Source organism: Calidris pugnax, unplaced genomic scaffold, assembly GCF_001431845.1.
Source record: "Calidris pugnax isolate Ruff unplaced genomic scaffold, ASM143184v1 scaffold15, whole genome shotgun sequence".
NCBI lineage: Eukaryota > Metazoa > Chordata > Aves > Charadriiformes > Scolopacidae > Calidris > Calidris pugnax.
In genome coordinates, this window is record NW_015090774.1 from 10,963,619 (window position 1) to 10,977,823 (window position 14,205).

The 14,205-nt window shown below is 40.3% G+C and overlaps 1 protein-coding gene across 1 annotated transcript in view; it reads left to right on the forward strand.

Annotated features, from left to right (window-relative positions):
- Positions 1–12,834: 12,834 nt before the first annotated feature.
- LOC106888811 (melanopsin-like) overlaps positions 12,835–14,205 on the forward strand; it is a 46,133-nt gene continuing 44,762 nt past the window's right edge. The window contains exon 1 of the mRNA XM_014943323.1: positions 12,835–12,899. The gene's annotated coding sequence lies outside the window, so the exon portion shown is untranslated. The remainder of the gene's footprint in view (positions 12,900–14,205) is intronic.

Consider the following 14,205-nt stretch of genomic DNA (forward strand, 5'->3'; position numbering starts at 1 on the left):
TTTTTGTCAAAGTTAGGTTGACAGTTGGACAAGATGATCTTTAAGGTCCTTTCCAACCTAGAAGATTCTGTGATATTCATGGAAGTGCATCTTGCACTCAAATACGTCATTGCTAAGTGCTTTACTGGATCTAGATGTAAATGAAAAACTTGATAGAGTAAACTATAAATAACTTCCTTAAGAATAAACTTTATTTGGAAACTCATGCTTAAGTTAATGATTCCTTTTTTCATAAACATTCACTCAAATTTCCAAGTTCCTTGGAAAAATGAAATAATTATTGCAAAGCAACACAAATGCCTCATTGTGGTTTAAATTTTCCACATGTGCAGCATGCTCTAATGTCTGTATTAATTAACTTGGTGTTCCATTCTTAGTTTCAGCTTCTAAACTACCTCGCTGCACTGAAGATGTTTCGGTTCTCAGCTCTGAGGAGGTTGAGGTCTTCTGTGGGGAAGTACAGGTGCACTGGCAAAAGGTGATGCTGAGGATGGATTTGTGAATGGTACTTCTCTCTTTGTGAAAGGCTGTGAAGCCCCAGTGAAATCAAGGCTTTTAGGCTTGCAGAAAATGCCCTCGGCTGGTACAATTGATCACATCACTTTGGATGATCAGGTGAACTCATTCATGGCATTGGTTTATATGTGCTGCCTCTTTTAAAAATAATGCTGTTTTCCACGCGTACTGTTTGGGGCTAGTACAAAATATCCTGGCTGCCTGCTTTCTTTTGAATAGCAACAGAATGTCTTTTATAAATAACATCTAAAATGACTAGGCAATGAAACAATTAATCGATTTTATAATGAAGCATGAAATCAAATAGACTTTGAGATAGAGTTGAGAGAAGCTGGTGTCTGATCTGATTAAGATCAATGTCATTTTCAGCTCATTATAGCCCCGGGGCTGCTGGTGAAGAAGTCATTAGTCTTAGTTTAGCGGTCATAGAACAGTTTGACAGGTTTTACTTAGTGATACACGAGCGATAGCTCAGTTTTAGGGGTCGTCAGTGCAATAGCAACACAGTTGTTTTGATGTGGCCAGATTTATATCATGGGGAAAAAAATGGGACTGTTAAAAAACTTCACTGGGTGCTTTACCTTTTTATCATAGAATAAGTTCTTTGCTGAGTGGGAATAGTGATTCATCATGTCCTTGTGGGTAAACACATGAGGATACTTTGTAGAAACTTTAGACTTCAGTAGATTCCTGAATTTCTGTGGTTTAAAATAATTCTGGGGCACAGCACATCCAAAGGAAATCAAAACGCCCAACTGCTTTTGCTCTGAGATGTGGTTTTGTTCTGGTTTCTCCATGGTGCTTTCCATGCAAAAGTCAGCCTGAGAAGGATGAGTTTGAGAGGGCAAGGCTTCTGTACCTGGGAGACGTTTTGCTTCCACCTGGTGACCAATGGACTCGTGTTTGCACAACCAGGATATAGTTGAGAAATTTCTTGAAAAGATTTCTTGGATTTATAAGACGATATGTGGAAATCTCAGCTTCATGAAGTTGCAGTTATATCATTGAGCAGTAGCCTGAGTGCGGAACTGTTCTTTACCTTGAAGCATAAGCAAAGTGCTATCAGGAGAATTTCTAGGAGAGTAATCATTACCCTCCCCTGCTGCATGCTACAGAAATCTCTCCGACTGAAAGGGACTATTATGAGAGCTAAGCAGGGTTTGGAATTGCCCTGCACAGGGAAGCCTGGTATTTGCATGCAGAGCTTTGCTGGTATGAAATGCTTGTGTTTCAATGCTTTTTCCTGGGAATCAAAGTCCTCAAAAATCAAGAATTACAAGTGTAGAAATATTTTCAGTCTCAACAGGATATTTTAATACTTCAAAGCTCACAAATTGCACATGACTTGAATTACTGAAATCTCCAAAGGCACTTTGTAACTTCAGTGCTTGTCCAGATTTTCCTGTTTTGAGTGTGTTGGGAAAACGTCCTTTTAAAAAAGTACTCTTTAGCAGATATGTGTCCCTTACCTAAATAATCTTCCTGTGAATCACCTACTTTTGTGCGTCTGCCACAGTTCAGCCAGAGAGAAGCTTGTAATGTCATTCCCAAATGAGAATGGGAGTCACTATGTTTCCTCTGGGACAGAGGCTGTGGTAGTTGCCTGTTTTGTTAGCTGCCAGAAAGTAAATCACGTCAGTCAGTTCAGCAAAATGAAATACATTAATTTCTGTATGAGCCAACCTGAAATGAAATACTACTGTTGTGGTTTTTTTTTAATATTCTAGATTAACACAGAAAATTTTCCATAAAATTTGTTTTTCCCTGGAAAAAAGTTAACTGACAAGCATTTCTGTTCGAAATAACCCCAATAAGAGCTCTTGGTTAGTTCTACATAATACATTGAAGATTTATTTACTCCTTTGCTGAATTCTTGGGTTTAGCAAAACTTTGAATGTTGAGTAATATTAATATATTCTTGTAATATCACACTGATTATTTTTTTTTCATTGCATTACTGAATTTCTAAGTAATAACTAAGAAGCAGCATGAAATGTTTTAAATTTTTAGCCAGGGTTGGAAATGGAAAAACCAAAACCAGAGTAAGTATAGAAAATGTCTGTGAATACATTTTGTAAAACAGCTTAAGAGAGTTCTTAAGCAGGCAAGTGAAAGGGAAAAAGTACTTATACAATCAAATATGGCTGCCAAAAATAACCCATTGAAATAATTTCTAGCATGTTCATACATTTTGAATTGTGATAAACTTATATTGGTTCTATCCTTCATTTACCCACAGGCTTTTAAAGCTAGGCTGGATGGGATTTTGCTACTGATGGACAAGAACATGCCAATAATGCTCGGGTGTGAACTTAGCAGTAGTCCATTTGCTAAGGTAGGACACCTGTCATCTAGGTATGGTTTTTGAAGGGCAGACCCTATGATGTGTAAGGTGTCAATTCTTTTGTGAAAAGCCCCTCACAAAGAGTAGCACTATTTGAACAGCGTAGTGTAGCAGTTGCTTTACTATGAGAGAAGCAAGGCTATCTCCATAACTCATTGTTTCTTCACTTTTCACAGGTTAATCAAATTTCAATAGTTCTTTACAGCTAGGTGAAACCATCACACTATATTTAATGAAGACATACTGCTCTGTATTCACATTTTGAGCTATGGGTGAGTGCAAAGGAGTAGGTGAACGTAATACCATTTTATGAACGTAATACCATTTTATGTTAGACCTTACAAACAGAGCAGCAGTAGCTTTATTAACAGACTTGTTCTTTATACTAAGCAAGAATCTTGAGGGTTTAAAGTGTCATGCAAATTTGTTAGCTAATATGTGCTGGCATATTTTAAGAAATGTGACTTTTACTGCAGTAGTAACACTCTAAAGGTCTAAACATTTTTTTGTGTAGTTAATCTTAGAAGTATATATATGGATATGTTTTTGTTCTGGGCAAAATTAATTCCATTCTTAAAAAGCTGCAAATAAATCTCTGCGGTAAATTCATAGTTGGAAACCAGTGGTCCCATTCTGGGAGTGTTTTGCTTTCTATAAAATGTGAAGGACACACAACAGCTAGCAGGCTCGCATTCAGAAATTCTGCTTTTATACTTCTCACCAAAATCTGCCAAATATTGATTTCTCCAAAACAGTGAAGGTTTAACAGTGCTTTTTTTTTAACATGATAACCATGAAATTTATTTCTCAGTGTAAGCACTGGGAAAAAACATACTTTTGGAAACTAAATCTAAAGCCCAGGCTAAGTTTGGTAGGTACCTGCTTCTCGTACCTTGAAGCCAAAAGTTTTTTGGAGGATATTTTTGTAGCAGCATTTACAAAGCTAAAATTATCAGTTTTCTGGCCTCCTGGTTGTGAAGTGTGTGGGGTTACCACTTTTAAACAAAAATGCTTTACAATCATTAAAGTAAATGTTATAAACCAAAAAATTTTTCTATGTTTCCAGAGTTTTGACTGTAGTACATCTTCTAACAAGCCAACTGGTAAACCAGGTAAGTGGTTGTAATTTTTCTGCCACAAAACAAACAAACAAAAAGATGCCTTCATCAACTCCTTTTCTTTGACTTTAATTCTTCTTTTCAATTCTGCCTGAGATGCGTTTTGCCTGCAGTCTTTTCATGACATGTATGACATGACTAGAAAATACCATGTCCAGAAGTAATCATATGGTATCAACTCATGCTTATGTTTCCTTTCCAGATGTGACTGCTTCAATGAGGTGGATGTAGAGCGGCTGTGGGCTCAGGTGAAAGAGTTAAGAAATCCTGTGGAGAAAGCAGGAAGCTCTCCAGGTGACACAAAGGCAGTAGTGATTAGGAGGCTGGGAAATGCTTATGCCAGGAAGGGACTGTAGAAACTGTTGTACATGCCAAATCTGTCAAGATTAATAATTAGTATTAGCAATATGTTATGCGGTTATCATTAGATCACAGTGAAACAGTGACAGCAGATTTAACAAGATGTTTATGTATTTAATCCTTTGGTTGATGTATGGTTTATAAAGTGCTACAATGGTAATGAAAATGTCATGCCTTCAATGAGGCCACTTAAATGAAACAAGAACAAGTTGGTGCATGGGTAAAACTGAGGTTGTGCAATTTTGCACAGCGCTGTGCTATGTTCTGTGCTACGTTCCTGCTAGGACAAAACAGGATCAGGAAGGTCTGATGTGAGAGGTGCTGAAAGTAATAAAAATCAGGGAGAAGATACAGCTTCAGCTGCATTTCAGGCAACACAGCCCTGAGGCAGCTGGGGCAGGGGTGCCTGTTACACTGAAAAGTCAGCTCCAGGGGACGGTGCCCAGGAGGCAGATGGGTCTGGAGCTTGCTGTCTTGGTTCTGTGAGTGCACAAGACCATACGTCAGCTCTGGCAGACAAGGCAAGATGGTGGAGATGGTACATTGAATCACTAGCCTAGTTTCCCAAGCCAAGATATGCCTTGAAGAAATCGATGGTCAGGCTAGAAGGGCAGACTGATGTTAGGTCTGTTCTAAGTGCTGTCATGGCTGTGGTTTTCTTTTCTAGCACTGTTTCATGCCGGTTATCCAAAATTTAAACCATGGCTTTGTTGACTAAGCCTAGTGCTTTTCCTTTGATTTTTTTTTTTTTTTTTTTTTTTTCCCCTAGTTCAAATACTGGGAATATCTCTTTCCAGTGTACTTTGTCCTATGTCCCAGCAAGGGAGCAAATTTAAACCATGGCTTTGTTGACTAAGCCTAGTGCTTTTCCTTTGATTTTTTTTTTTTTTTTTTTCTCCAGCATTTAAAGTCAAGTCAGGTGACCTCATGGTTAGGCTTTCCCAAGCCCCAGGTTATGTGTTTCCCATACCACTTACTGGTAGGAAAGCTGCTTTGGGGCTCACTGGTATTATTTACATACTGTGAAACAACTCCCAACAGGAGACCAGGTAGTCAGCTGCTGCAAGAAGTTTTTCAGTTGTTGGGAGACTGAAGCCCACCAGGGTGAGGACCATTAGGAGCTCCCAAGTCAACCACTTGAGCAGCCCTTTCTGGCCAGGCTTAGCTAGTATGAAGATCCTCCCCAAGCAGAGGGGAGGAACCACAAGCTGCACCCAACAGCAGATGGTGGAAACAGACTCTCAAGGGTCTGTATTGCATCCCTGTCCAAACAGGGACAATGCAGCTGACCTGGGTATTGTAATTTATATAATTAACAGAGCAGCTGCATCTATGCTTCTAGTCTATTTTGGCTGCAAATTACCATGTGTGAATATGCATTAAAAATGAGATCTAGTTACTCAATGAACCTGGAGCAAAGGAATGAACAGCTCGTATTGCTCAGCTGAGTCAGGGACTTCTGAGGCTGCAGAAACACTGTCAGGTGCCATTGCTTCCCTGTATTCTGAGAGGCATTCCCATGGCCAGATGGTCCTTCAGGATCATCCATAGACATAGACGTCCAACTGGCTGCCCAAGAATACATTTCTTCACCATCCAACGTCTCTGGGATTGAGAGAGCCTGGAATATACCAGTCAAATTTCCGTTTATCAACTCTTGCTGTGAAAACTTTCAAACCATTTTGGATGCACACAGAACTTTGGTTGCACCGAACTATCATATCTGTGATAGTTATGTGGTATTTGGTCAAGGGGAAAATTGGATCTTATATATATGGGAGTATTTCATATCTCTATGGAGTTATTCACAGGTACAAAGGACACAGAAACCAGAGGTTTTTCTGTCATATAAGTCTTATATAAATGTGATCCTTTTGGCAGATTCATTTCTGAGGTGGCTGCTTGCTGAAAAGCAGCAATAAAAGATATACAAGGATGTCACAACCCATATTGGAATTGTCTTCACCTATTCCTATGCTTGACCATATTCTCTCCTAACCCTAAATTTCTTCTGCATTCTGCTGCTTATCCATATCTGTTTCTTTGTCAGTCAGACAGCGGCTGCCTTGTGCTCCACTTTTTCTCCTTACAATTTATTTGTGTAATGACTTTCACTTCTGTCTCCAGCCCAAACAGCTTGTAATTTATCTCCTCTTTTCACTTCTTCCTCCTCCTTTATGTCTCCGGTAGGCTTTTCCTGGCTAACTTTTCAAAGGCTTAATCTGCTGGCCATTTCATGTGGTACTTCAGTTCCTTCCAGTTACCTTTTGTAGTCCTGATCCTAGAGCCTTGACCCGCTTCTGAAGGATTCAGCTGTCTGTGGTCCAAGACCTTGTTGTGATACAGCACAGCTGCAAAACCTTGGCTTGGACTTCTGAGAAAATTGCTTAATTCTGAGAAAGTACAGAGATGAGAGCCATGCAAGATAAGAAAGGTAAAACTGCAGACAGAAGCAAGATTAGCAGCTCAGGGGTTCGAGAAAAAAACACAGTCATATGAAGAGACACAAAACTGAAGAAGAAGATGGGGAGCTGGAAGTTGGTAGGTCAGTGGTATCAGGGACCAGCCTGCCCAAGCTGTGATGGAGGCTGGCCCTTACCCATCTGCTGGCAGATCTGGCAGCAAAGGCTCAGTGGGCATCTTACTGAGAGGGGAAAGCATATTAATCCTTATGCTAGTAGCTCCTCAGCCCTAGCTAGCTGCTGAATGGATTAGTTGTGTATGGGCTGTTTGCCTGGTTTCTTTGTAAAAGTTGCCTGGAGAGGGGTGGCTACACGGTATGTACAGGATTTTGTCTCGCTTCTAAAATCTGCACGGCAGTGCCATGAAACATGAGCTGTAGCAAGGGGTTTTTTTGTTGTTCTACAGCCAGGTTTTTTGTAGCCTAACGTATTACTGTTCTTCTGCAATGCCGACTCACCAAAACCCTTCTTTCTCAGGACAGTGGTTGTTACTGTGCAGTCTCTGTATGAAACCTGACCTGAGCTGATCTCGCTGGTGATGGACCGAAGCACTGTTTGCCAGTCACTGAACAGAGATTGAGGGCAGCACACTAGATATACCAAGGAATCCTGGGCTCTGCTGGCAGGCTGCACTGACTTAGGTTTATCTAAAACTTTGTGTTGAAATTCAGAAGCCCTGAGAGAGTAATCACATTTTTGGTTCCTAGCACAGCACATTACCCTGCAATAACTTTTAATTCCTTCTGGCAGTTAACAGTCTTAGCCGAAATCACCACTTCTGCAAGCATCTCAGTGTCTGCTTAGAGCCTGTTGCTTCTTGGAAAGTTTGTTTCCTCTGAAACTGGTGGTAGATAGTCATTTTCTGTCAGGGCTGTTAGTTACTGCAGCGCCTGAAAGTCCCAGCAGGGACTGCTCTGTCTTGGGCAAACTTTTGACTTCAGAAATTAAGTGTGGAAAAAAGCAAGCAGACTGGAGAAGTTAAAAAAAGAAGAGGCCAATACTCTCTAAGTAAAGGCTAACAGATAGTGATTTGTGCCTAGAAATAGATCCCAACAGCAATGTGAAAATCGAATAAGGCTGTGTTTTTAATGTATGTGTGAAGATCAATGCTGTAGACCAACCTCTGTTCTCACTACCCTAACAAAAATACATAAGCCAAATGAAGCCTGTGATGTAACAGTAGAATTTGATTCCATGATTTAAGGAAAGTGATTTGTTACTCAGGGCTTGATGGATAAAGGAGAAACCAGCAGAAGGAATAACAAAACTGAGTTTTGCTGAAAAGCAGCTTAATGTTTCTTCCGTATCTCATACCAAACCTAAATTTGCCATCATTTTGTAGATTGAAATAGATGGAGTGGTATTTTAATTTAATTTTTATTTTATTAATAACAAACCCCCATGGCAAATCTTGCCAGTTGAGTGCAGGACTTTTTCCCCCCTTGGCTTATGAAACTACAGAGTTGCTGTGATGCTGCATGAAGGATCTTTATCTATTTCATTGGCTTTATAGTTGTTGATGTAACTGGAAAAATACTACAACATTAAACATACCTGAGACCTCACAAACATGTCGTCCATCTGAAAGAAGCTGCATTAGGCACTGGCTGATTTGGTACCTCTGAAGCAAATTTGGTAAATTCTTGTATTCCAGTTATAAAAATGAACAGTTCCAGTCTGTCCTTGGATGATGACAATACTCTGTTCTGACTGACGGAGCTGACAAAAGAGAATTGGATGATTTAGCTGGATTTTTGTTTTTTCTAGTGTTCTACTCCTTTCCTTTCATTTGGAAATTAGTTTGGGTAGAAGTAGAGCTGTTGCTAAAGTGTATAAACCTCAAAGACACATGCTTTGCTGCCAAAGTGTATCTCTGCCAAAGAAACATTTAGTTCCTTTTCTTTGCATCATTTGGGAAAGGGTGGGGAGAATACTTGAAAGCATTGGGAAAAGCTTAAAAGAATAAAGGAACTGAAGAATTTATTTAATACTATTTCCCTGTTATTCCATACAGCTATATTTCTTGAATTTAACTGTAGCAAAGCTTACTTTACAGTCTAACTTCCCATTACTTTTCTGAGAGAGCAAAAAATATTTTCTTCTCTAGGCCAGCTTTCTCCTAAACTAAACAGTCAGATGGAGAGTTCAAAATTGCAGTTGCCAGAAGAAATGATCAGTAAAGGCACACTCAACTTCAGCAATGAGAATTATTAACTATATGAGGAAATAGTTTTTTTATTTAAATGATTTTTTTATTGAAGTGTATATATGTATGCACATACATGCAGGCACTCCCAGCAGTTTTGGTTATATAATCTGACTTGCTTATAGCTCTAATCTAAAATTTTCAGTTACATTTATGCATAAAAAAAAAAAACCAAACCAAAACACCTCTATTTAAAATGTTTAAAAGAAATATGAATCCTGTTTCAGATATACCTGAAGTGATTCTCAAAGTAGCCCTATGTAATTCCCTACATCTCTTGACAAAAATCTCTTTTTAGCCTAGTGTTTTAATGTCTTGTTCCATCCAGTTCTCTCTCTGCCCTGCTGTTTTGAGCTTGGGTGAAGAGTATCTATCTCTGAAACCCTCCTAGAACTGATAGCTGTTTTTACATTCTGGCTATTCCTTATTCACTCTGTGTTTGGGGAAAAATGTTTAACTCATTTCAAAGCTTTCTTCATGAATTATTTCTAGAGGAAGCAAAGCTTTGTCTCCTTCTCAGGCAACATGTACCTTTCCATTTTGGTTTCTGTGAGAAATGAGGGAAAGAAGCTCTAGAAGTAGCTGTTCTTGCTTATGCCTGTTGCAAAGGGAAGGAGGACACCACCTGGTCGCAGAAGCCCAGACACTTGAGTTTCATTCCAACTTCCTTCGTGATATTCATCACGTCTCTTTGTTTGCATGCCCTACTCTTAGGAAAGGGGTTATATCTTAAATGTTTGATTTTAGTGAAGTGCTGGATTTTCAGTAATATGTATTTTGCTGAAGAAGGTAAGTGCAGCCTTATGACTTCTGTACCAGATGGGGTAGGGATTACAGAAATTTACATGGCATTAGACCAAGAAAAGCCCAGAAATGGGCTCAGTCCATGACAGAGAAGAGATTATAGACCAGAGATTACATGCTGGAGGGAAGAACAGGGTTTGGAGTAGACCTTTCTTTTGTTTCTTCTGAAAGCAAAAAAAAAAAGTGAACTCTCTTTCTAAGATGTTTCTTCCAAATTGTGTTTCTTTCTTTTCTGGAGCAGAATTGAAATTTGTGAAGATAAAAATCACAGAAGATCCTGCCAGAAAGAAAGATTAGATAATTTGAGTTTGTTTTTCTTTAGTTTTAGTGCCCGCATTCAAAAACCGGTCTCAGATTTATATGTCAAATTGTCATCCGGAAGGTATTACTGATGGTTTATTTTCAGAGCAGAGATGAGATCCAAGTTTCTTCTTGCTTCAGGATAAATGTAACATTATGCATCTAATTCAGTTACTGCACACTATTGCTTCTGTTTTCTAAGGTAAGAGTCAACAGTGAGTTTTATATTTGCCATTGAGCCTTGAAGATATTTGAAACAAAACTCTAACCAACACTTTAAAGGATTTTGTAGTTTAAATGTTATTTTATTCTGAGTCAGTTTTTGGTTTATGGCGATTTTATGTGAAGAACAATTCAAATCATAGGATTACTGGGCCTAAAATGGCTGAAGAAATTGTTATGTATTAGTCTTTGCACCACAGTAGATCTTGAGAGCTTCTGAAATTTATTACTATCTCATACCCTTAATTTTTATGGGAACTGGATTTTAATTTCCCTGGTTTGAGAGTTGGCTGGTGGGAATAGATCATGGTGAAGGACCTGCAGATCTGGAACTGGTGGCTGATCACTGAAGTACTATCTGTCAGGGCAAAGCTCAAGAAGCTCACACCACATGTGCTTCCATTGCCGTACTCTGCAAAATGCCGTAGTTGGAACAGAGCAGACCATGACCTGTGAGCACACTGCCCAGTGCACGCAGAGCCAGAGTGTCACCGTGTCACCAGGGACTGTTGGAGCTGTGTTAGATGCCGTGGTGGATCCCCTGGAGCCACACTTAACAGGGCAGAGCATTTTCTGCTAAGTGTTCGGGGTTGGGAGGTCAGGGCGGTGGCATGGCTAACACGTATTCCTTCTGGGTTTTAACAGTTGTCCCCCTGGCTTTTCAAGGACGTGCCGGTCATAGCTACTTTACATCGGACTATATTCTTTCCTCCTTTAGCATATAGAAACTGCAGACCTGTAAGTGCTTCTTTTTTTCGTGTGTGTCTCTTTTTAAAACATTTTTTGAATTAGTGAGTCAATACCAAGTTTGGGTTTCTCTTTTTTTAACCTCATTATCAAGAGCCTCTGTAAGTGTTGATAGGACTCTGATGCATTCAGCTTCCAGGATGAAATTCTCCAGGCTGGCTTTTTACACAAAAGGATTTTGTTTCAAGCCTTTAAAGTGTGAAAATGTTTCCATTTATAGAAATAAGTCACCTTTGACCAGAAATGGAACACTTCACTATAGAAGAAAACAGTACAACAAAAAAAATGTCTGTGTGGCTGTCTCTGCCATGATTTTCACAGCAAAAGTTATGACTTTTTGGATTTTTCCATAAGTTGTTAGAGAAAACTTTTTGATTGAGTGGGGCCAGATAAAAACTTGTGAGTTGGTAAAAAAACAGCATGACTTTTCTGTGGAAATTTCTGGTATTACAAAATGCATTTTTTCAACCAAAATGGGGATTAAAAGTAAAATTTTGTATTTTATTTACTGAAATTTTGTGAAACAACCAGAATTCAGATTTGATTTAAAGAATTGGTAGCACACTGAAAGATGTTGATCTGAGGACCCTGTTCCAGGTCAGGCAATGTATTTCCAAACCAGTTCAAACAGCCTCTCTAGAAGATATGTAACAGAGCCATAAGAATCATAGAATTATAGAATGGTTTGGGTTGGAAGGGACCTTAAAGACCATGTAGTTCCAACCCCCCTGCCATGGGCAGGGACACCTCCCACTGGACCAGGTTGCTCCAAGTCCCATCCAACCTGGCCTTGAACACTTCCAGGGATGGGGCATCCACAACTTCTCTGGGCAACCTGTTCCAGTGTCTCACCACCATCACAGTAAAGAAGTTCTTCCTAATATCTAATCTAAATTTCCCCTCTTTCTGTTTATAACAGTTACTCCTCATCCTATTGCTCCACTCCCTGACAAAGAGTGCCTCCCCATCTCTCCTGTAGACCCCCTATCACTGTAAGGTCTTCCCGGAGCCTTCTCTTCTCCAGGATGAACAACCCCAACTCTCTCAGCCTGTCTTCATAGGAGAGGTGTTCCAACCCTCTGATCATCTTTGTGGCCCTCCTCTGGACCCATTCCAACAGGTCCATGTCCTTCTTATGCTGGGGACTCCAAAGCTGGACACAGGTCTCCAGGTCGGGTCTCATGAGAGTGGAGCAGAAGTGGAGAACCACCTCCCTTGACCTGCTGCCACATTTCTTTTGATGCAGCCCAGGATGCAGTTGACTTTCTGGGCTGCCAGCACACATTGCTGGCTCACATTGAGCTTCTCATTCACCAACACCCCCAAGTCCTTCTACTCAGGGCTGCTCTCAATCCATTCTCCACCCAACCTCTAGTCGTGCCTGGGATTCCTGTGGCACAGGTGCAGGACATTGCACTTGGCTTGATTGAGCTTCATGAGGTTCACATGGGCCCACCTCTCAAGCTTGTCCAGGTCCCTCTGGATGGCATCCCTTCCCTCCAGCACATTGACCATGCCACACAGCTTGGTGTCATCGGCAAAATTCCTGAGGGTGCCCTCAATCCTACTGTCCATGTCACCAGTGAAGATGTTTAACTGGCCCAAGTACTGACTGCAACTAGGAATCAGTGTTTCTGTCCCCCAGGTGAGTGTCTCCCCAGGGGGCTATGGAGTTGAATTCGTCTTCCCTCACCTTCTGGTCTTTTGATATCTGCATTTCTTCCTCTGCAGTTGCCTGTCTCCAACAGAGATGAGATAACATCCCTTGGCTGTGGCTTAATGCTGAAGTCCCTTTCCTGGGACAAAAAGGAGCTTCAAAGGTTAGTAAGACCATAAGATGTGGCTAAAGCTTCTCTGCTGTATCTGAGAAAGTTAATGTCCTCACCCGAGGAATGAGAGATTGAGACTGCATCTTGGCCAGGTTGTTCTTTCCATGGAAAGGACTCTAGGAAAGGATGAAGTTTCGAGGAAAAGTTGTGGCTGAGTCCTGGTAACCCATTCCTGCTGGTAGAATAAGGGGATAAGAGGGATATCAGGCCCTAATGGGGTAAGTAGGAAGAGGCTAAGACAAGGAGATAAGAATTATGCTGAAGGCCCTGTTTGAGCAGGGGCCACCACCTTAGGTACCTCCAGATTCTCCCTCTCAGTGTGTCAGCAAGCAAGGGTTTCTGTCGGCTTGGCGCAGGCAGAGTAGAAATAAAAGGCAAATGCATATTTAAATTCCACCATTGGATTAACATATATACTCTGTTAGTGAGGAAAGAGAAGAAAAGTGTCAAGCTTGTACATATTTACACTTTTGCTACTGAGGTGACCTGTACATAAGATGTATCCTAGATAAGCAGTACCATGTCCTCTTTGTCACTCGTGAGCAAAGTGTAACTGTGAGACATGCCTTCTAATCCTGTGATTGACTCTTACCTGTACCTTGGTGTTAACTGGCTTCATTCATATCCTAAGGCTTAGATTATACTTTAGATGTTCAGCCATTGAAAAATGGTTGGTTTTCCATGATGATTAACATTCACAAGAAAAGCTGGCCTGGCCCATGCTAACTCTTCCTTTTTCTTTACAATTAAAGTGTTTCAGCTGCCTGTGAAATATGTGAGACTTTTCAGAGTTCTCAGAAGCGCAGTAGGCTGACATTGAGTGTTTGCACTGCAGTTTATAACAATCATTAGTGAGCAAAGTGTAACTGTGAGACATGCCTTCTAATCCTGTGATTGACTCTTACCTGTACCTTGGTGTTAACTGGCTTCATTCATATCCTAAGGCTTAGATTATACTTTAGATGTTCAGCCATTGAAAAATGGTTGGTTTTCCATGATGATTAACATTCACAAGAAAAGCTGGCCTGGCCCATGCTAACTCTTCCTTTTTCTTTACAATTAAAGTGTTTCAGCTGCCTGTGAAATATGTGAGACTTTTCAGAGTTCTCAGAAGCGCAGTAGGCTGACATTGAGTGTTTGCACTGCAGTTTATAACAATCATGAGATTAATTCCCAGATCAACATTGTAGCCACTTTGAAACAGTGGGAGATATGGACTGCTGAATGAATCTGTTTTGCTCATTGGCATGTGATTCTGTTCCCACCTTTTATTTCACTCTTCCTTTTTCTACAGCTC